Source organism: Apium graveolens, chromosome 8 (genome assembly GCF_009905375.1).
Source record: "Apium graveolens cultivar Ventura chromosome 8, ASM990537v1, whole genome shotgun sequence".
In the NCBI taxonomy this organism is placed as follows: domain Eukaryota; kingdom Viridiplantae; phylum Streptophyta; class Magnoliopsida; order Apiales; family Apiaceae; genus Apium; species Apium graveolens.
Window position 1 is genome coordinate 33,780,317 of NC_133654.1, and position 21,687 is coordinate 33,802,003.

The 21,687-nt window shown below is 36.2% G+C and overlaps 1 non-coding gene across 1 annotated transcript; it reads right to left on the reverse strand.

Moving 5' to 3' along the window:
- Positions 1–7,117: 7,117 nt before the first annotated feature.
- On the reverse strand, positions 7,118–7,224 carry LOC141682113 (small nucleolar RNA R71). Its single transcript, XR_012559515.1, has one exon. It is a non-coding gene; the product is annotated as a small nucleolar RNA R71 (small nucleolar RNA).
- Between the last annotated feature and the right edge of the window lie 14,463 nt (positions 7,225–21,687).

The following is a 21,687-nucleotide window of genomic DNA, read 5'->3' on the forward strand; positions in this document are numbered from 1 at the left end:
TAACTGAGAATTCTTATTGGCATGCAAAAGTTTTTCATCCAAGCCTGTAAAAAACATTGATCATAATGATGTGTATTTTACAGTCTACAGAAACAACAACGCAATACCAAAGCCTTTTGATGAAAATGTTTGAGACAACTGGATTTGATTTTTTTTAATACCTAGAAAAGTAGAAAATGGCTTAGATCATTAAGGTGAATATGCTTAAAAGATATACATAACACATACCTAAACCAGAAGACCGTGACTGTGAATTCATATTAGCAGGGAAAAAGCGTTCATCCAAGACTACAAAAAAATTTGATAAGAATGCAGGCTAGGTTTACATGCTAGTGAAACAAACAAAAAATACCCAAACCTTTCGATGCAGACGTTTGAGACATCTGGCCAAGAGGTTGTCTTTTATTACCTACCAAAACAAAACATGAATTAGATCACTAAGATGACTACGCTTAAAAGATACACATTACACATACCTAAACCGGAAAATAGTGACTGTGAATTCTTATTGGCATGCAAAAAGCGTTCATCCAAGCCTACAAATAATATTGATCATAATGCAGTATATTTTACATGCTATCTTGAAACAAATAAAAAATACCCAAACCTTTCGATAAAGACGTTTGAGACAACTGGCCAAGAGGTTGTCTTTTATTACCTACCAAACAAAACATAATTAGATCATTAAGATTACTATGCTTAAAAGAAATATATAAAAACATACCTAAATCAGAAGAACCATTAATATTATGATTGTGTTTCTCAAGAACCGTAGAATCATTAGCAGAGTTTTCTTTACCAACTGAATATGTAAACATCTGTCCGGTTCTTTTTCTTCTACTACCTACATCAGTTCATGCCATTAACAATTTCAAAATACGTGATCGAAATCCTGATAACGAAGAAGGAGATAAAACAGTATCATTAGATGCATATAAAGTGTTACCTTTCTGTGAAGAAGAAGGAGACAAAGGACCATTGTTAGGCCATTTCTGTGCATTCGGACTATTTTCTTCATTCATGGCAAGAAGGAGATCAAATTCGTGTAACTGATTCCTTGTTAACTGAGATGTTTATTGTATACATTTGAATTTAAATTTTTAAGTTTACAGTTGATTGAAATATTTATTTAATTTGAATTTAAAATTTACTTCATTTGAGGAGTAATGATAGGCTTCATAACAATATTTGATCTGATATTCCAAATATAAATATAGTTTTTATCCATGAAATTGGACTATCCAACTTTTAACCCAAAAGTGTGTAAAAATAGTTAAGATGGGTCACCCATTAAAAGTTGGACTATCCATAATATAAGTGATTTTACCAAAATAGCCAAAATCTAGTATAACTTTTTTTTAGGAGGAGGGTATTTGGTGTAATTTGTTTTTTTCTTTGCTAGCAAAGTTTAGGAATATATTGATGGGTCGACCTACTGGTCAAATTTTGAAAATATGGGTCAAAATAATTACCAAAGTGTCATTCTTAGTACAAATTTTAGGGTCTCTTCACTAGTGCTCATAAAGATATAATAAATTATTTTATTGGTTTTGATCAGATTTTAGTTTCTATTTTAAATTTGATTTTTATTTGATAATTTGTTTATGTATATATGTTAAATCTTGAAAACAAATTAATTAAAAATTAATGAAATTGTAATTAGCAAATGATGTGTCAGTCACATGTATTAAAAAAAAATTATATTCTCTATTATTAACCTTTCTAATAAATTTATCATCGGTTCAATAAAAATTAGGTCATTTTTTTTCAAAATTATTCAGATTGATAGATACAGTGATTATTGTGTGGTCAAAACGAGTTCCTTGAAAGTGGTCAAAACGAGTTTCGTAAAGTCATTTGATAATTTTGACAAAAACATTGAGCATTTTTATATAAAAACCCAAACAAAATATGACCTTATAAAGATACATACTACTCCTTTGGTCATTGATCTAAATGTCTATATCTTAGAACTGAATGTATACACTGAATCTCTCTTTCGATGTGAATACTTTGTTGAGTTTTCTGGGAGTGGCATGTGAAAAATTGATTTCCCATCTCTTTACTTTGGCAGTAAGGAAAGTGCAAAATAATAGCTGACCTCTGAACTTGGATTTAGAAATTGTCAACCAGTGCTGTTACAATGTTTTCATTATTTTCATTTTATTGCACCGGGGATAATGTGATAATAAACTGAACTAAGCCTAAAGTAAAGGGAGAAACAGAGTAAAAGTTGCACAAAGGGGATGATGAAAAAGCGAAGCAATCTACTAAGAAGCGTGTGTTCGCCTGCCGTTACTTTATTTTCGCCGTGGTTTGTGTATTTTTCAGTTTTCGTTAGTAAAGTCAGCGAGTGACTTGAAAATGAAGATATGTATCGCTATTTAAATTAACGATAATGAGTAGTTTTATTTTTGATGCTATAATTATTAAAAGAAATTATTAATACAATTGTTAATTTGTAAATTTAAAGAAAAATTATCAAAATTATTAATTTTCTAACTTTTTTTGCGACTTTACTTTCTTCTAAAAATATTTGTAAATATATGGTATATCCAAAATCAACAAAATATGCAACTACTTTAATCTTGTATCAAATTTTTTTATTACATTTGAGGTTGCATAAAATTGTAAAAACTCGTTGAGTTTGCATCTAATTGCTGAATTTCGTATTTATGCAAAATAAATTAATAAATAGTATTTTTGTAAATAAAAAATTGTTTTTGTAATTTTTTTAAAAAGTTATACAGTGTTTTTGCAAAAATATTTTTGGTGTAGTTTTCAAAAAAACCCTAAATTTAATTGAATATACATTTGAAAGTGAATATACTTTTGAAATTCCTTTAACAAGATAATAAAATAACATTTGCTATCCACATTAAAATTAAGGATTTGAGCTAAGAATCACAGTCATCCTCGGATATTTCATTAAATTTAATAATTAAATCAAAGTTTTTTTGGTAAATATAAAAATTTGTGTTATGAAACACAATGTGAGTTCCGATATTTCATGAGTTTAATTTGGAGCTCACTCGACTTTTAACTAACCTTGATTAAACCTTGCAATAAAATTAATCATACGGCTGGTTGTTTTTAAAGATCAGCTTACCAAAATTAAATCATATAGTATTGATTAATTTTGTTGAAATTGTTAAAATATTAAAATTGTGTTTCTTGTTTATTAATTTATCGAAAGTTCGAGCACACGTACACTGGTGTTTACGTCTCCCCCTGAGTCCCTCAATACATGAAATTCACCTTCATATAAACTCAAACACACCTCTCTTTATCACTAGCACATAACATCCCTCTCTCTCCAACAACAATGTCTACAATAACTCCACTACTCGTCAAACTCACAATTCTCACACTCTTCCTCTCCCTCCAGACAGCCACCTCCTCATATCCATCACAATCTCCTTCTCCATCACCATCATCTTCTCCCTCTCCTCTCGACGAATCACCAATCACTCCTTCACCTTCACATTCACCAACACAATACAACTCTCCACCAGCCCCTCCATCACAGTCAAACTCTCCCACACCACCTCCAACAAGTGAATCATCAGCACCGACTCCCAGTGATGATACTGAAACACCAATGCCGCCTCCGGTAGAAGAAACTGTAACCAATGATAAGACTCTGAATATTGTGACTGAAGAGACCAAGAAAAGGTCTTCAGGAGGTAGCGGAGTGGGATTAGCGTTCGGACTTATTGGAGCTGCGTGTTTAGTTGTATTCGGAGGGTCTGTGTACAAGAAACGCAGAGATAATATACGCAGAGCTCGTAGATACAGTCCTGCTAATATACAACTTATTTAGGTGATCATCATCATCATCCATCGGAGATAGCTGTAACTTAATTTATTTGTTGCTGCCTTATATATTAATTTCATTTAATTCTCTATTTCAATTCGTTATGTATACAGTTTTTATGTTATGAGAATAAATTATTTACTCTTTTTGTGCTGTATATTGAGTTATATACCTAACCCTACACATTCATACACTATATTTATCCTGCTCAGTTGGATCTTCTGATCATTGATGAGTTGTATAACGATGAGAACTCGAAAGCAAAAAAATGTAATGTAATATCAAACAATCTCGAATAAAACTTACCGCTAATTGACAAGTTGTATATTGAGCTAAAATTCACATCTAGATAAGAATGGAGGCGGGGATGTTAATAACATCGCACGAGTTACGTATTGAAATCAAAAACAATTTTATGTGACAGAAAAATAAAAAGAGGACGTATTAAAATTAAAGACAATTTCATTTAACAGAAAGATACAAACTGAATTACAAAACAATGACGGGTGATTTCAAGTTTGATTATGGATTACAGAAGAAAGACAATTTTATATTCGATTTATTCATTTTATTCCATTGATTAATTTCTTGATCGATGAGAACTACGTAAAAGAAAACATAAGTAATAATTTAATAAAAATTTTGAAAGAGACAACCTTACCGCTAATTTATGTAGCTTAACGTGGAAATGAGTTGAAACAAACACACACGCATATCTATGGTTATATGAAATCCACTATATCACTGTAATATTCGGAGTACATATATGTTTAGCAAATAAAATATAGCTTAAGATATTGCAAAATATATAATTTTTTAAATAATATTCTACAAATATTATTATTTTAACCCGGATTAACTTAGTTGATTAAAAATGGGATAACTATCCTATTACTCATGATTTTGAATCACACGGGAGGAGAATTTATCATTATGCCTCATGAGTCAGAGCATATCGCTTAAATGCGGTTACCTTGGTTCACGTGATTTGCAGGATATTGTGTAAGCCCGTTGGGTTTACCCAATGCGCACCCGAAGGGTAGCGGCTGCGGGTTACCTACGATAAAAAGAATCAATATTTTATTGTAAAATCTTGCAAATTACATATATTTTACAAGTAAAACATTTCAATATATATTATTTTACAAAATATGCTTGTTTTGTAGAATATAAATATTCATATACATGCTTAGTTGCAGAACGTACATATTGTACTTGTAAATGTATAAGATTTGCATGATTTAATTGAAGTAATAATACTTGTGAAACATATTTTGCAAGATAACATATTTTATAAGATATTTTATTTGTTTAACATATATGGAATCTGAGGACTCCAATAGAAAGGTGGATGATAAGTGGATTTTATATCTACTTGGAACGCTTCATTACAGGCTTAAGTTAGTGTTTTGGACTCAAGTTGTTGGTATTTTTGATGTGTTTTTGTGTTATTGCATTTCAGGCATCAGTTAAAGGAACAAATAAGCTTTTCAAAGAATTCTCCTGAAAAAAGATCAGAATTGTAAGCCAAGGCCATTCTCAAGTTGTAGAGAATCTCGTTAGCTTCGCGTGGGCAGTTGAATCCCCTAATTCTGACGAGCAGAACTCAAGTTATGGGCAAAAAAAGAATTGTCAGAAAAATTCCAGAATGTTAGCGCGGCCGCGCCAGAAGGCAGCGCGCCCGCGCCGCTGAAACACTATTTCAGCGCGGCCGCGCCCGAAGGCCGCGCGGTCGCGCCAGGTTTCTGCCCCAATATCCTGATTTTAGTCGAAATTGAAGATTTTGAGAGTCCTGGTCATCCTGGAGCCTATATATACCCATAAAAAGACGTTTTTAACAAGAAGGAGGCCTGAGAGAGCGATAAGAAGACCTAGAGAGCACCAGAAGGCTACGGAGAAGAAGACTCTTATTTTCTTCAATATAGTTGTTACTTGGATGCTTGTTTTTTATTTGTCTTTGAACCCTAGCACTCTTATATTGTTTATTATCATGCTTTCGATTATGAACTAATCGTTATCGTAGGGTTCTAACGGATTTACTTATGGATTTCAATACTTAATTTATTTCAATATCTCGGTGCGTGGTGATTGATTGATATCCTAGTATTGGTTGTGCTTATTCGTCTTATGTGCGTAGCTAACATATAAGATAGTGTGTTAATCTCTATTGAAGTGAAAGTGAATATAGAGGTTTAGAATTTTCCATGCTAGCATAGGTTCATGTATTTGTTATGCATGATTCGTAGGTAATTTTAACCATCTTACTTGCCCTGTGTAATCATGATAGATAACTTGTGCTTTAAACCGTTATGTTGTCAAATTCTATAGATATATAGAGTCTCAATATAATTGGTGTCTATTCAGCTTCTATCTCTTTTGTGGATGTCTGGTAGTATGTTATTCGTGCAATGAAAGTTGGCGTTTAGCAGTTTCGTGTTATCTGATTAATGTCATCACCATCACATGCTAAGGTTAATAACGAAAAGGCTATTGAATGAAGTATTTAATGAAGTTAAAATCTTATGTTTGTCATATATAGTAATTCAACCTCAATTCTCTTAGTTAATGTTATTTAGTATAATCTCTTAGTTTCATCAAAACCCAATTTGTTATCTGTCTTAGCATTGAATGATAACCATACATTATTGCATAGGTGTATAAATTGAACTTAACCTAAACTAGTCTCTGTGGAAACGAATCTGATTTATATCTTATAATACTTGCGAACGCGTATAATCCCGTGTAATTTAGCGCGTATTTTCGCCCTAATAAGTTTTTGGCGCCGCTGCCGGGGACTCGGTGTTGTTAATTTTTAGTTTATGTGCTTGTCATCAGTGGTCGTTAAAGTTCATTCACTCAGATTCTTTTACTTTCACGATTTATTTGTTTGTATTTCAGGTACTCATTACAATGGGAGATCCAGCAGTACGAAGGAAAGCCTTGATAGATTTTTCTCAACCCAATATCAATGACATTCAATCTAGTATTGTCAGGCCAGCTATCACAGCTAATACCTTTGAGATCAATCCTGACATAATTCAATGGGTGCAGAATTCAATCCAGTTTGGGGGTTCTTCAACGGAAGATCCCAATATGCACATTAGGGATTTCATTAAGATATACGACACCTTCAAGTTCAACAGTATTTCTGAAGATGCTGTGAAGCTGAGACTATTCTCATTCTCTCTGAGGGACAAGGCTAAGAGCTGGTTACACTCTCTACCAGCTGGTTCGATTACTACTTGGGAAGATCTTGTTCAGAAGTTTCTTACTAAATTCTTCCCTATGGCAAAGACAGCTGCAATCAGAAACGCTATTACTCAATTTGCACAGCAAACGGAAGAATCTTTATATGAAGCTTGGGAGCACTACAAGAAAATGCTTAGGAAGTATCCTCATCATGGAATTCCTGATTGGATGATCATCAATTGCTTCTATAACGGGTTGGGAGCACAGTCCAGACCCATGCTCGATGGTGTATCAGGTGGAACATTATGGACAAAGAGCTATAAGGAAGCCTATGATCTAATTGAACTGATGGCTGCTAATGACTATCAATATCCAACTCAGAGATTTCCACAGGGCAAGGTAGCAGGAGTTCTTCAAGTGGATACAGCTACGGCTATCACTGCTCAACTAAATGAGTTTTCTATGAAGATCGATTCTCTGGCTAACTATGGTGTTAATCATATAACCAATGTTTGGGAGCTATATGCAGGTTCGCATGCGACGGAGCAATGCGTTATATCTAGTGAATCAGCTCAGTTTGTGAGCAACTTTCAGAGATCGCAACAACCAGTTCCAGACACTTATCATCCTGACAACTGGAATCGTCCTAACTTCAGATGGAGCAACAATCAGAATCGAATGCAACAACCGTTCCATCAGTTTGGAAATGAGCAATTCAATCTTCCTGGTTTTCAGCAACAATTCGCACCAAGACAACAACTCCAACTTCAACAACAAACTCATGGAGGTGCAGGTCTATCTTCGACTGAAAAATCTGAATTGGAGGAGTTGCGGCTTATGTGCAAAAACCAGGCTCTTATATGCCAAAGCCAGGCTGTTTCTATCCAGAATCTGGAGAATCAAATAGGGAAAATTGTTAACGCCTTATTGAATCGACCACCAGGAACGCTTCCTAGTGATACAGAAGCTAATCCAGGCGAGAGGGAAGTTGAAAAATAGGTGAACTCCATCACCTTGAGGTCTGGAAGGGTCGCAAGTCCCCAAATTCAGCAAGATGAAGAGTCTGAAAATTTTGTCCAGAATGTAGGTGCGTCTGCACCCTTGCCAATTCCAGAAAATGAGATTGTGGCTGAAGAAGAAGAAGTGCAGAAGGAAGCAGAGGTGGAACCAAGGAAGACTACTGTGGAACACACTCCCCCTGAGAGTAATACAGGGGAGAAACAGATTTATCATCCCCCCCTTTTTCCTAAAAGGCTACAGAAGCAGAAGTTGGATAAGCAATTTGCTAAGTTTCTGGAGGTGTTCAAGAAACTTCATATCAACATACCTTTCGCTGAAGCACTTGAACAGATGCCTAGCTATGCGAGGTTTATGAAAGGTATTCTCTCTCGGAAAGTGAAACTCGATGACTTAGAGACCGTTGCTCTTACGGAGGAATGCAGTGTTGTGCTGCAACAGAAGTTGCCTCCAAAACTTAAAGATCCTGGAAGCTTCACTATTCCTTGCACAATTGGAAATTTGTCTTTAGACAAGTGTTTATGTGATTTGGGAGCTAACATCAATCTGATGCCCTTATCTATCTTCAAGAAGCTTGGTCTACCTGATCCGAAACCAACATACATGTCATTGCAACTAGTTGATCGTTCCATCGCTTATCCACAAGGTATAGTGGAGGATGTTTTGGTCAAGGTGGACAAACTTATCTTTCCTACTGACTTTGTAATTCTTGACTTTGAGGAAGATAAGAAGATTCCCATTATCTTGGGGAGACCATTCTTAGCTATTGGCCGAACTATGATCGATGTGCAAAAAGGAGAGCTTACAATGAAGGTTCATGATCAGAAGGTCACTTTTAATATGTTCAAGGCAATAAAGTTACCCACAGCTAAAGAGGATTGCTTCAAAGTAGAGTGGGTTGACTCTGGCGGGAATTCAGAACTTGAGCAATTGCCAAAGTCAGATACCTTAGAGAGATCCTTAATGGGGAAATTAGTTATTGATGACAAGGAAGGAGCAGAGCAACTGCATGTTTTGAATGCACCTCCATGGAAGAGGAAGTTGGATATGCCATTCGATTCTCTTGGATTAGCAGAGCTGAAAATTTCTAAGGAGCATCTCGAGCCGTCTATTGAAGATATTTCCACACTTGAGCTTCAACCACTACCAGATCACTTGAGTTATGCATTCTTAGGTGCACCACATGATAAGGGCTTGGGATATATTTTTAATGATGTAGAGGGTATCCGAACGAATCTTCCAGTGCCTACAGAGGGTTCTTCTCATGTGCAACAGGTAGTTGATAGGACTGGTGTTGGTGATGAGCAGTACAGGAGAGTAATTAGGCGTATGGAGGCCATGCACGACATTCACCGTCGTTTTGCTTCATATTTGACAGGCTTTGGGCACTATTTTCCGAGCCACTGATATCGAGGTTGATTGGCCACCTAATCCTCCACCCGAAGAGGGTGATCTTACTGACGACTAGGTATGTCTGAAATCCTTATTATTGCCTTCAATGAGGACATTGAAAATTTTAAGTTTGGGGGTGATAATGTAAGGATTAGTTTGTGTGTGTCCATATAGTTCATATAGATTCATGTTGCATATAGTTGTATTTCATTCGTAGTGTTGCATGATTGTTCATAGAGGACATATTTGTTTGTTTTTTTATGTGATTTCATATAGTTGCATTTGCATGCATATTTAACATGATCCCTTAAGATGAACTATATTATTTGATAAGTTGATGTTGATTTGAGTGTGGTGATGACGAATAGAGGGATGTTTAAGTCTTAATGAATTGATTTGCATTCCAGAAACAAATATTTTCACAAAGTCTTGTAGGGTTGCTTTTGATGTTGATCATGATCATATTTGTTTGTTGTTCAGATTTAATCACTTGGTTATATTTAGAATTTGTGGTATTATCGTAATGACGTAAAAACACTAATTTTTTTTATCTGGAGAAAAACTTGGATTTCATTGCTAGTTGTTGTAAGGCTAGGCATCAAATGGCTAGTAGCCGGCTCATATTTTTATGAGTAGTCTAGGGTTGAATGAGATAGAGCGAAACACACTCATTCAGAAATTGTTGAAAAAAAAGAAAAAAAAAGAAAAAAAAGAGAAAGAAAAAAGAAAAAAAAGTATGTGTTTATGCATAATTGATCAAGAGTGAGCTTTTTAATACTCGAGTTATTAAGTTCTAGGGGACTTTGTGCCTAGTGACCTAAGGCTTTTATAGTCTGGGATCCGCTAACCTAACGCTCGCTACATGGGTATTATTGCATAAGTCTTTTGGGATCTCATTCGTTGTACGGTCAAATAAGCATATTTGTTATGTGTTCAATAATAGCATGAATCCTTATACAACTCTAGTAGGAAGGAGGTGTTGTGAGTCATTATGCGTTTAACATCTATTCTGTTTATAAACTTGTGGTTGTTTTGATGAGAGATAAGTTATGGTTATTGATCTAGTTTCGAGAGTATATCTGTTAAGCATCCACACACGCACGTTCTGGTTTGTGAGTTGATTTATGAGATTTATTCGAACTCTGTTTTGAGTTATTGCATTCTTAGAGGTGTGGCTTATTCATTTTTTTATGGTTATTCTGAGGGGATCGATTGCATTATCATTTAGTTGCATTCATGCATTATGTTTGTTTTGTAGTTTTGAATCTGTTTATGCTTGAGGACAAACATCGATTCCAGTTTGGGAGTGTGATAAGTGGATTTTATATCTACTTGGAATGCTTCATTACAGGCTTAAGTTGGTGTTTTGGACTCAAGTTGTTGGTATTTTTGATGTGTTTTTGTGTTATTGTATTTCAAGCATCAGTTAAAGGAAGAAAGAAGCTTTTTAAAGAATTATCCTGGAAAAAGATTAGAATTGGAAGCCAAGGCTATTCTCAAGTTGTATATAATCTCATTAGCTTCGCGTGCGCAGTTGAATCGCCTAATTCTGAAGAGCAGAACTCAAGTTATGGCCAAAAGAAGAATTGTCAGAAAAATTTCAGAATGTCAGCGCGGCCGCACCAGAAGGCAGCGCGCCCGCGCCGCTGAAACACTATTTCAGCGCGGCCGCGCCAGGTTTCTGCCCTAGAATCCTGATTTTAGTCAAAATTGAAGATTTTGAGAGTCCTGGTCATCCTGGAGCCTATATATACCCATAAAAAGACATTTTTAACAAGAAGGAGGCCTGAGAGAGCAATAAAAAGACCTAGAGAGCACGGGAAGACTACGGAGAAGAAGACTCTTATTTTCTTCAATATAGTTGATACTTGGATGCTTGTTTTTGATTTGTCTTTGAAGCCCTGCACTCTTATATAGTTTTTTATCATGCTTTCATTAGAACCCATGGTGACGATGAGTTCGATTATGAACTAATCGTTATCGTGGGGTTATAACGGATTTATGTGTGGATTTCAATAGTTAATTTGTTTCAATATCTTGGTGTGTGGTGATTGATTGATATCCTAGTATTGGTTGTGCTTATTTGTCTTATGTGCGTAGCTAACAAATAAGATAGCGTGTTAATCTCTATTGAAGCGAAAGTGAATATAGAGGTTTAGAGCTTGCCATGCTAACATATGTTCATGTATTTGTTATGCATGATTTGTAGGTAATTTTAACCATCTTACTTGCCCTGTGTAATCATGATAGATAACTTGTGCTTTAAACCGTTAAGTTGTCAAATTCTATAGACATATAGTGTCTCAATATAATTGGTGTATATTCAGCTTCTTTCTCTTTTGTGGATGTCTGGTAGTATGTTATTCGTGCAACGAAAGTTTGCATTTAGCAGTTTCGTGTTTTCCGATTAGTGTCATCACCATCAAATGGTAAGATTAAGAACGAAAAAGCTATTGAATGAAGTATTTATTGAAGTTAGAATCCTATGTTTGTCATATATAGTAATTCAACCTCAATTCTCTTAGTTAATGTTATTTAGTATAATCTCTTAGTTTAATCAAAACCCAATTTGTTATTTGTCTTAGCATTGAATGATAACTATACATTATTGCATAGGTGCATAAATTAAACTTAACCTAAACCAGTCTCTGTTGGAACAAATCTGATTTATATCTTATACTACTTGTGAACGCGTATACTTGCGTATAATTTAGCGCGTGTTTTCTCCCTAACAGTGGACTCCATAAAACTTTACTCACTCACACACACACAAACATGTAGGGAGTTGCTCAAATGAGAACCCCAATTAAAGTGAGATATGAGATCTAATCTCAACTCTCTATTTCATAATATATATATATATATATTTTTAATCCCTACCACATATTTTTTCTCCCACCCAACTCATTCTTCATCTCTTCTCTCTCATCGACTTACCCTCACCCCTACCCTTTCTCTCTCCACACCCACCTCCCGCCGTCACCGCCTCTCTACCACCATCCCACCACTACCCGCTTTCTAACCATTAAGACCCCCCCCCATTCTCTCTCTCTATTTCTCCCCCTCTCCCCTCCCTTCTCCCTTTCCACCACTAAACCTGAATTCGAATATTCCCCATTAACTTTGATCTGCACATCATCGATTAAATGTCAACACTACTTTATTTCATATCGTTAATATCAAAAGTGAATCAACATTGGTTGATTAAGGTGAATTTTTATTCTTTATCATTGAGTTTTTGGAGTTTTAATAGAATGTTTTAGACTGGATGGTGGTTGAATATTATAACGAGGAGTCGTTGGAAAGGATGAGAGATTTATTCTGGTGGAGATTGGTGGTGATAATCGGAGGTTATGGTTGTTAGTGGTGATTAATGATGATGTTGTGGTTATTATATTGATATAGTGGTCGGATCTGTGGTCATCAATGGTGACTGGATGTGGTGATTTTCGGTTGGCGGTGGTGATTTTTTATTTTTCGGTGGTAATTTTTGGTTTGCTGATGGTGATTTTTGATTTGTTGGTGGTGATTTTCTGGTGATCGCCGGAGATGATGGTGAAAAAAATGGTGGTCTCCAGGGGTGATGGTGGTTGATGGGTGGTTAAATTAGATAGAAGATGAAGAAATATTAAAATATATAAATATTAAATTAATGGTGAGAGATGAACTTGATGTATTTAAATGAGTGTTAGGATTAGATCTCATATCTCAAAATAATGAGGGTTCTCATTGGAGTAAGACTATATGTGTGTGTGTGTGAGTTAAGTTCTATGGTGAACTTTTTTGGAGGCCACTTATGTTCTGTAAGTAAAATATTGCGCAAAAATATTGTAGAACGTATTATTTGTTAATCATGCTCTGTAAAGATCATTACCTTTATTTAAAATCTTGACTATCATATATATACTACTTTTAAAATATTACAAAATATTTTATTCTGCAAAACATGTTTAATTTGCAGAATATACATATTCTACTTATTAAACTTAAATAATCTTCAACAATTTTTAATGAATTAGTGATATCCGTAGAACGAACTTCACAAAGTAAAATATTTTATAGTATTTTGATTAAACAACATATGTGGTCTTCAAGGTCTCCGATGAAAAAGTGGTCTTCATGGAATTTTCCTATATATATATAAGGAAAGAGACAGAGTTTTGATGATATGAAATCAGATGATCCCACTTTTGCATCGTTAAGAAGGTTTGCACAGATTTGCACATCAAAAAAGACTTTGTTGTGGTCTATCATCCACAGAGTAATGGCCAGATCGAGGCCATAAATAAGATCTTTAAACATACTTTTAAGGCTAGGTAGGAAGAAAATACAGGTGATTGGCTAGAGCAATTGCCCATGGTTCTTTGGTCATATAATACAACTCTGAGGTCAACTACCGGTGATCCCCTTTCATGTTAACTTATGGGTATGAAGCTATAATTTCCGTGAAACTAGGAGCTAGCTCACTGCGAAGAAATTCGTTCATTAAAGAAGATGTAGAGGTCAATCAAAGGCTTCATTTAGAGTTTTTAGACGAAGCTAGGGTAAACTCTCAGTTGAAACTTTCTGCCTACCAGCAGAGGATTCCTAGGTATTTCAACAAAAAAGTGAAATCCATACCATACAAGGTGGGAGATCTTGTGTTGAGAAAGGTCATACCAAATACAAAGAAAGCTCAGCATGGAGTGCTTAGAGCTAATTGGGAAGGACCATACAAAGTCAAAGCTATACTTTGGAAAGGGAGTTATCATTTGGAAGATCTGGATGACAAGCTTATTCCCCGGGTTTGGAATGCAGAACACTTGCAAATGTATTATCAGTAGGACGTGGCTATGGCCCCCTCACTTCTATGATTGATTTCATGTAATAGGCTAGTAGCAAATAAATTCTTCCTAGCATGAGGTATAGTACATGTAACCACGTACCTTAGAGCTAGTTGAAGGATAAAAAAAATTCAAATAATTTCTCCACAGAGCATAGTAGCCATGGGATTGGTGTAATTTTCACACTAGGGCGCATTATGAAAAAAAGAAACAGTTACCCAACTATGTACTTATAAAAATTTGTGATATTTTGTCAATATCCTAAGAATTATAATTCAAGGCGCGTCCTGATGATAGAAACGCCCTGACAAAGATCTTTATTTCCGCAACTGGAATCCAAAGTATGTACCTAAAGGGCGCGCCATCATCGTAGAAGCGCCCTGATAAGGTTAAATGTTAAGAATTTGTTCAACATTTATCATTTACTTAAACAAAGTAGAAACAAAGGGCATTCCCTCACTTGGACCATTTTTTGGAACAATAAATTGAAATCCTTATAGAAATTGTTAAACAAAGCGCGCCCTAACTATGGAAGTGCTTAGACTTGGATTAATTTATGGGAGTTTGTGTTTTGAAAATGTACTCTCAGATGAAAAAGTTGACCCATATGTATATGATATCAAGAGATATATTCTAAGTTGTAGCAGGATTAACAATAAAGTACTGTGAAAAGCAAAAGTTTTTTTAGTACGCGCCTTAGTTATGGGCGCACCCTCAAGAATGTGACTTGAAATTTTTTTATCTCCAAGAAGTAGATGCAAGGTTTATATTTTTCTTTTAAGGGTGCGCCTGAAGATAGAGGTGCCCAACATATTTGACTTAGAAATCTTATGATAAAAAAGGGTATATTGCTAGCAAAAACATCGATAGAGTAAACACAAGGAAGAAGTATGTTTAAGAAAATCAATTGTCATAATGTGCATGAAAAAGGAGGTACGGAAAATAACCAAGTACTTAATTTTATAATTTGCACAACTTCAAAAGAGGTATGGCACCTCAAGTATTAAGATGATTCTTTGAAAGAGAATTAAAGAAGGGAAATCTTAGGGCACGCCCTGAGTATCATTGCTAGGAGGACTAACTTGGAGGAAGGATCAACTTCAAGCGCGTCTTCTTTATGGGTGTCTTCACCTGTGGGCACGCCTTCATTTTCATCTAGCCCAAGTTCAATTCTCCTCTCTTTAATCTCTTCGGCATATTCCTTCTTAAATTCACTCATTTCAGCAACAGTCTCTTCGCCAAATATTTTTGAATGGGTAATCAGGATCATTTTCCACGAAACCAATCCTGTAGTAGTGAAATTCGCGATCAAAAGCATCATCTGTGATCTCCCTCTTCTCCTCCAGCCAGCCATTCTTCTACTGCTCTTCAAGATATTCCACCCTCAACTTCATTTCAGCTAGTTCATTGTGCAGATTGATGACAGTTTCAGTGGCAATATTGAGTTGAGATCCCTGATTCTCAAGCTCTCCCTTCAAGAAGGAGATTTGGGAATCTCTGGATTTGATATCATTGGCATGAAGGAGGTCTTTTTCCTTGATTTTGTTTTGGAGAATTTGTTATCCTCATGCAGCCTCTCAAGGCGCGCCTTCTCTTCTAAGAGCTTATCCACGGTCTGTGTAGAATGGAACACCACCTACAAGGATGCCTTGATTGATGTTTTGGTAGATTCTTCCAAATCCATAGCTTGCCATTTTCTTACCTCTTCGTCCGTAACATAGACAGACCCCAAAGGGCCAAGGTAGCTAAGTGCTAGAGAAGCTAAATCTGTAGGCGCGCCCTCTGTCATGGGTCTTTTTGGCGCGCCCTGTTTTTCAGTAAGATATACTACTGTCCTTTTGGGCACAGGAGTAGGTTGAGAGATAGAAATGGGAGTAGGGGTGGATGATTGAGCCTTTGGAGCATCCTTCTTCTGCACTTGCGCTTTAGGCTTGTCGCTAAGGTGCACCTCAAAAGACTTAGGGATTCTTGGAGGAGCCATGTCTGCATAAGGATTAAGAAAATTGCTTAGTAAAGTAAAAAGAAAAAGGTGCACCATGTTTATAGGGAGCACCCTCACTACATAATATTTGAACAGCCTATTTGATGATAATTGAATAAAAACAGCAATCATATGCAGAATAAAGGAAAATATGATGCAATATTACCCCCCCCCCAAATAAGGGAACGCCCTAAGGGCACGCCATTCTATTTAACAAACATATAAGTTTAAAGTAAGAATGCGCCATATGAATGTGCGCCTCAATTAAAAAGTACTTAGTTTAATATAAGAAAGGAACGATTCAAACCTGGTGGAGGTTCGTTTTGAAAAGTGTTATCCTCATATTCTTTTTCCGTCTCATCATCACTGTCAATGCTTATGACACGGGAGATTGGATTGCCTTTCCTAAATTCTACATATTTGCACTTGGTCCCCACCAAGTCATAAATAATTCCAACTCTCATTAAGTTGGACCTCGTAACGAGTGTTTTTAGGTTCAATTTTTCTGTTGCAACCTTAGTAAAGCCTCTGCACGAGCTTTAGGCGTGCCCTCTAGCTCTCGTACAGAGGGTTTATCTGTTGAATGAAAGGGGTAAGATGAGAGAAAATAAAAGGAAACAGAAAAATAATAAAAGTTAGGGTGCGTCCTTACTTGGTTCGGTGTTGAATTGAATCCTGATTCTGGGAATATCGTATAAATAGAAAAAATTCTCTTTACACCCCTTACCGTGGTTGAATTTTCTTGAAGAAAACCCTTTATTAGTGTGCTGTTTGTTGACCACTAAGTAATAGTGACCATGATCAGATTTATGAAGACTAAAGAAGTTGCTCACTTCTTTCATGGTTGGCTGAGGAAAGTTCAAATCAATGTAAAGAATGAACAAGGCTAATACAAGATTGTAGCTGTTTGGTGACAGTTGAAGGGGTGCCAAGTCATACAATTCAATTACATCCCTAAGGTAGGAATGTAAGGGCGTGCCCACACCAACCGAGATCAATTTTGGGCTGGTGACCATTCTGAGAATTTTGAAATTTTTCCCATGGTTGAAATATGAGGGCACATCATGCTCAAAGGGCGCGCCCACATTCCTTCTATATCATAAAACTTCATTAACCATTCCAATTGTTCATCTGAATAACCAGATGAAAGCCCCCACACAGAACAACTTTCCTTGCTCTTTTCTGAAGTGTTTCTTCATAGCTTCAATGCATTGTTCGTACTTACTCCAATCAAAATCGACCTCGCTATCAGAAACCTCCCAATAAATGAAGGGGACAGGCAAAGTGTCAGGAGAAAATTTAAAAATTAATAAGTGTCTTTATTGACGAAATTCATTTCATCTCGCCAAACGAGAGAGTCCTCTTCAGGCGCCCCCCGGTATTTGAAGAAATGGGCGCGCCCTATGATTATTGGGGAAACAGGCTGGGAGAAATGGATTTATAAGATACCTTCAAGGGGCCAGCTCCTACATTCACACCAATATCGAAACCCCTAAATCTATCAGCATTAAGTTCCTCCAGCCAATCGTCTAAGTCTATGTCCACAAGGGCTGATGATCTTTTCTTAGAAACAAGTTACTTTTTCCCCTTTCTTTGGGCCAAGGCAATGTCGTCTAGGGATAAATCGTTTGAAAATTCCTTCATGAGTTTGACTTCTTTAAAGTCTTGAATAAGGCGCGCCACTTGTGCTAAAAACTCAGGGGTTTTGTGGGCATGTGGAAAATCTGTCTTGAAGAAAGGAGTTGGGGGATAATATATCCCTAGTTTGGTGAGAAAAGCTTTGAATGAATGGAAGGGGGAGGATGCGCCCCAGTCTTCCAGCTGTCAAAACAAAAGGAAAAGTCTATTGAGGGCGCGCCCATAGAAGAAAGAATGAAATATGAAAAAGATTATAATAGATAGAGGTGCGCGTTAATAAGTAATGGTGCGCCATGTTTAACATATTGGTATGATGGACAAACAATGACAGAAAATGAATGGTAAGATGGCGCACCTTAATAGGATGCCGCACCTAATTAATATGGTGATCCGTCATATTGAGCCTAAACTTTAAGTATATCTCATAAAAGCCCTTTAGGGTGAGTCCTAAATCTAATTTGGGCGCAGGTAGCAAATAGAGTAACTGTTGAAATTCCAGAAACTTAGATTTAAATTTTGAAGTCCTATGATTACGAATCTAAAATAATACATATGATATATATACACATATACATATAACAATATGAAGAACACACAAATAAGGAACGAACAGTCATTTCAAGTAAATGGCAAATTTAATTAATGAAATCAGAAAAAGAGAGAAGATGATTAGTACCTTTGAAGAAGATGAGTAAGATGAACGGGTCAAAAGGACAGGATGATGGTGCGGACTCCAGATTTTGGTAATTGGAAGGTACAAGAATAACTGTGAATCTTTTTAGAGGGAGTGAAAAGGGAAAAGTAATAAAAAAGGATTAAAGTGAAAAAGTTGGTATTTGTAGCTGAAAAACGTGTGACAGCTGTCATGTCACATCAATCACGTCGCTTATTATTCTTGAAAAAAAGGCTCATTAACATCCAAGGCTGCTCCTTATTATTAGAGTGCGCCCTGTGTTTTTTCAGGATTATACAAATTTTAATAGGTAATGAAGAAGGCTGAAAAATTTCAATCCCATTTTCAATAGCATATGGAATTTGGGGGTAGTTGTTATGCCCTAAATTTGGTATAAGTATTATCTGGGTCAAGAACAGGTCAAGTGAGTAAAATTAGGGCAAAGAAACCTAGTGAAATGGAGGAAAAGGCAAGCCCTCTTCCCTAAAAAAGAAAAGGGCGCGCCCTTTATGAGGAATAAATTAAGGATGCATTAACACCTTAAGGTCCGTCCTCGAGACAATGAAGTAAGAAGAAGTCCTGTCTTTTAGGAGTAAGGACGTGCCCTGGAAGTAGAAAAACCCTCACTTCCTAAGAAGTAAGGGCACACCGTCAAATTATAAAGAAGGAATATTTTGACTGATGATGCAGGATGGCGCCAACACTTAAGAGTGTTAGGACGCGCCCTAATTATTAAAGTGATACATAATGGAACTTTAATGTATTTCTTGGATGAATTCTTTAAATGCTTCAAGAAGAAAGGAGATTATTATTACTAACATATTTATTGTAGGTACTCTATTGAAGAACTTGTTTCTATAATGCAACCACGAAAAGGAGGTGTCTGTGGTCAGAGACCTCGAGGAGTATTCCTGGACAGAAGGCCTCCTCATGTAATCAATGAGTGTCCGCATTGGAGATGTGGGGTGAATATTGTGTGTGCTTTGGGAACTCTGTCTCTGTAGTCAACGTGTGTCCTCGTTGGGAGACTTCGGAGTATCCTTCACTTTGCACCCAAAAGCCTAAGATCACTTGTTCAGTAATCTGGTAGGGGTTCCTTATCCGGGAAAAAAGAATGCATCCAACATTTGGGGTGACCCACGACTATACCTTCATCCACAGATTACAGAAACAGCTGGTAGTGGAGGGTTATCCTTGGCCAGGGAGATTCCTTATCTATGATGTCTTGAAGCTGTGGACGAGCCTTGGGCCTTTATGGCTGGGCCTCATCGTCGGACATTCCTAAAGCTAGTAGAATATGTTTTCCAGTAATTTCCCGCTAGGCATCGGGATGAAATATTTAAGCCCATTTGGCTTCTTGTTCTCCAAAAACTATGTTGGCTTGATTCCCTATAAATAGGGATACGTAGGCAAATTGTAAGCCATCAGAAGTTGAGAGCGCAAAGGAGACACCACTAACCTTAAGCAATATCATCCACCATTAATCACAACCACCAAACACTGTTCAGGTTTTCTTACGAAGAATCGATGTCACAAATTTTGTTTCCGGCAACAAACCTCAAATTTTGTTGCTACCAAATTCCTCCGTCAACAGCACACAAAATGCACCACTCCAAAAATTTAGATATACAATGTGCAGATTACTCATTTTTTATAAGGCGAAAATAGATATCATAGTAGTCAACCCCTGTAACTCATCTTGTACCTTGGATCAAGAACCATAACAAAAAATAACAGAGGATTGATATTGTGTGCAATGCCCCAGTATTTTTCGTATTTGCCTTTCATGATCACGACCATTGTAGATAACAAGGGATCATGGCTTGCTGCTAAATCACTTAATTAAGAATGAATGTCACAAATATTATGATAAAAGTTGTTAGAAGTAACATGTAGAGTGCCGCTGAACTTGAGAGTCACTTCGTAAAAAGTTGATAGGAACTTAAAGAAAATAGAAGCACACTCCCAATCAGAACAATTATGAGGGCCAATTCTCTTCTTCACATTTTCTTTTTCCATAAAAAAAGTTAAGAACTTGTCATCATCTTCTTCGTACCTCACAAAATCCTTTTTAAACTTAGGGCCACATCCAACATCATGTAGGTCGAATTTTACCTTGTCGGCACATCCAAAACCAACCCCCCTTTGTAATCAATATTTTCTCGCTCTGCACATCCCTTAAACTTCAGTAGCCTTACTGGAGAAGACCGAATATATCTAACGAAATTGCGAATGGTTGCTATTGAATCATGTAACTCTTTTAAAAACTCGTTCACAATCAGTGTTGTACAAGAGATGCATGTACTATAACAAAACTAAGTCAAATTCACTGCCCTAAGTAAGTTGTATGATAATCTAAGTTTGCACTTTGTATTGTATTACTTGAGTCTGTAAAATTGTCAATAGATTAGACCGGAGTATTTTTTTGTAAGCAGTCTCAAGCCTAAGAATAAACTTTGGAAGAAGATCATTAAGATCATGCCTCAGAGACATTGTGAAGAAGCTTGGAGTTGAATAAATTTGTTTTGAGAAAAACATTCTAAGTCAAGAAATCTACAAGTCACATATCAAGTCATATAGAGAAGTCATTCGAGAACTCCAGAATGACTATCGACAAGTCAAAAATAGCTTATAGAAAAGTCTCGGAGATATCGACAAGTCAAAATAAAGATATATAGATTGGAGATATCGACAAGTCATTTCTGCATTAGAGAACTCATAGATTTCGATAAGTCAAAATAAATAGATGAAGATTAGAGATATCGACAAGTTAACTCTACATGAAAAGACTTGGAGACCTCGACAAGCTAAGCTCATTTGAGAACTCAGAGATCTCGACAAGTCAAGCTCATTCGAGAACTCAGAGACCTCGATAAGTCAAAACACTTGTAGAGAATTAAGAGATCTCGATAAGTCATTATACTTATCGAAATGCCATTTGTCTATAGTTCAAACTGGAGATCTCGATGTGAAACTCAAAGCACAAAATGCAGACCAGTTAAAGATCCTAGATTATCAATCAACAAGCAAATCAATCACTAGTTTGAAAAGTCTACAAAAAGCAGCTTGAAGACTACAAGATCAAAGGCCAAGATTAACTGACAAAGTAAAGTCACAGACATGCACAATTTGCAAAGATACACTAAGCCAGAAATAG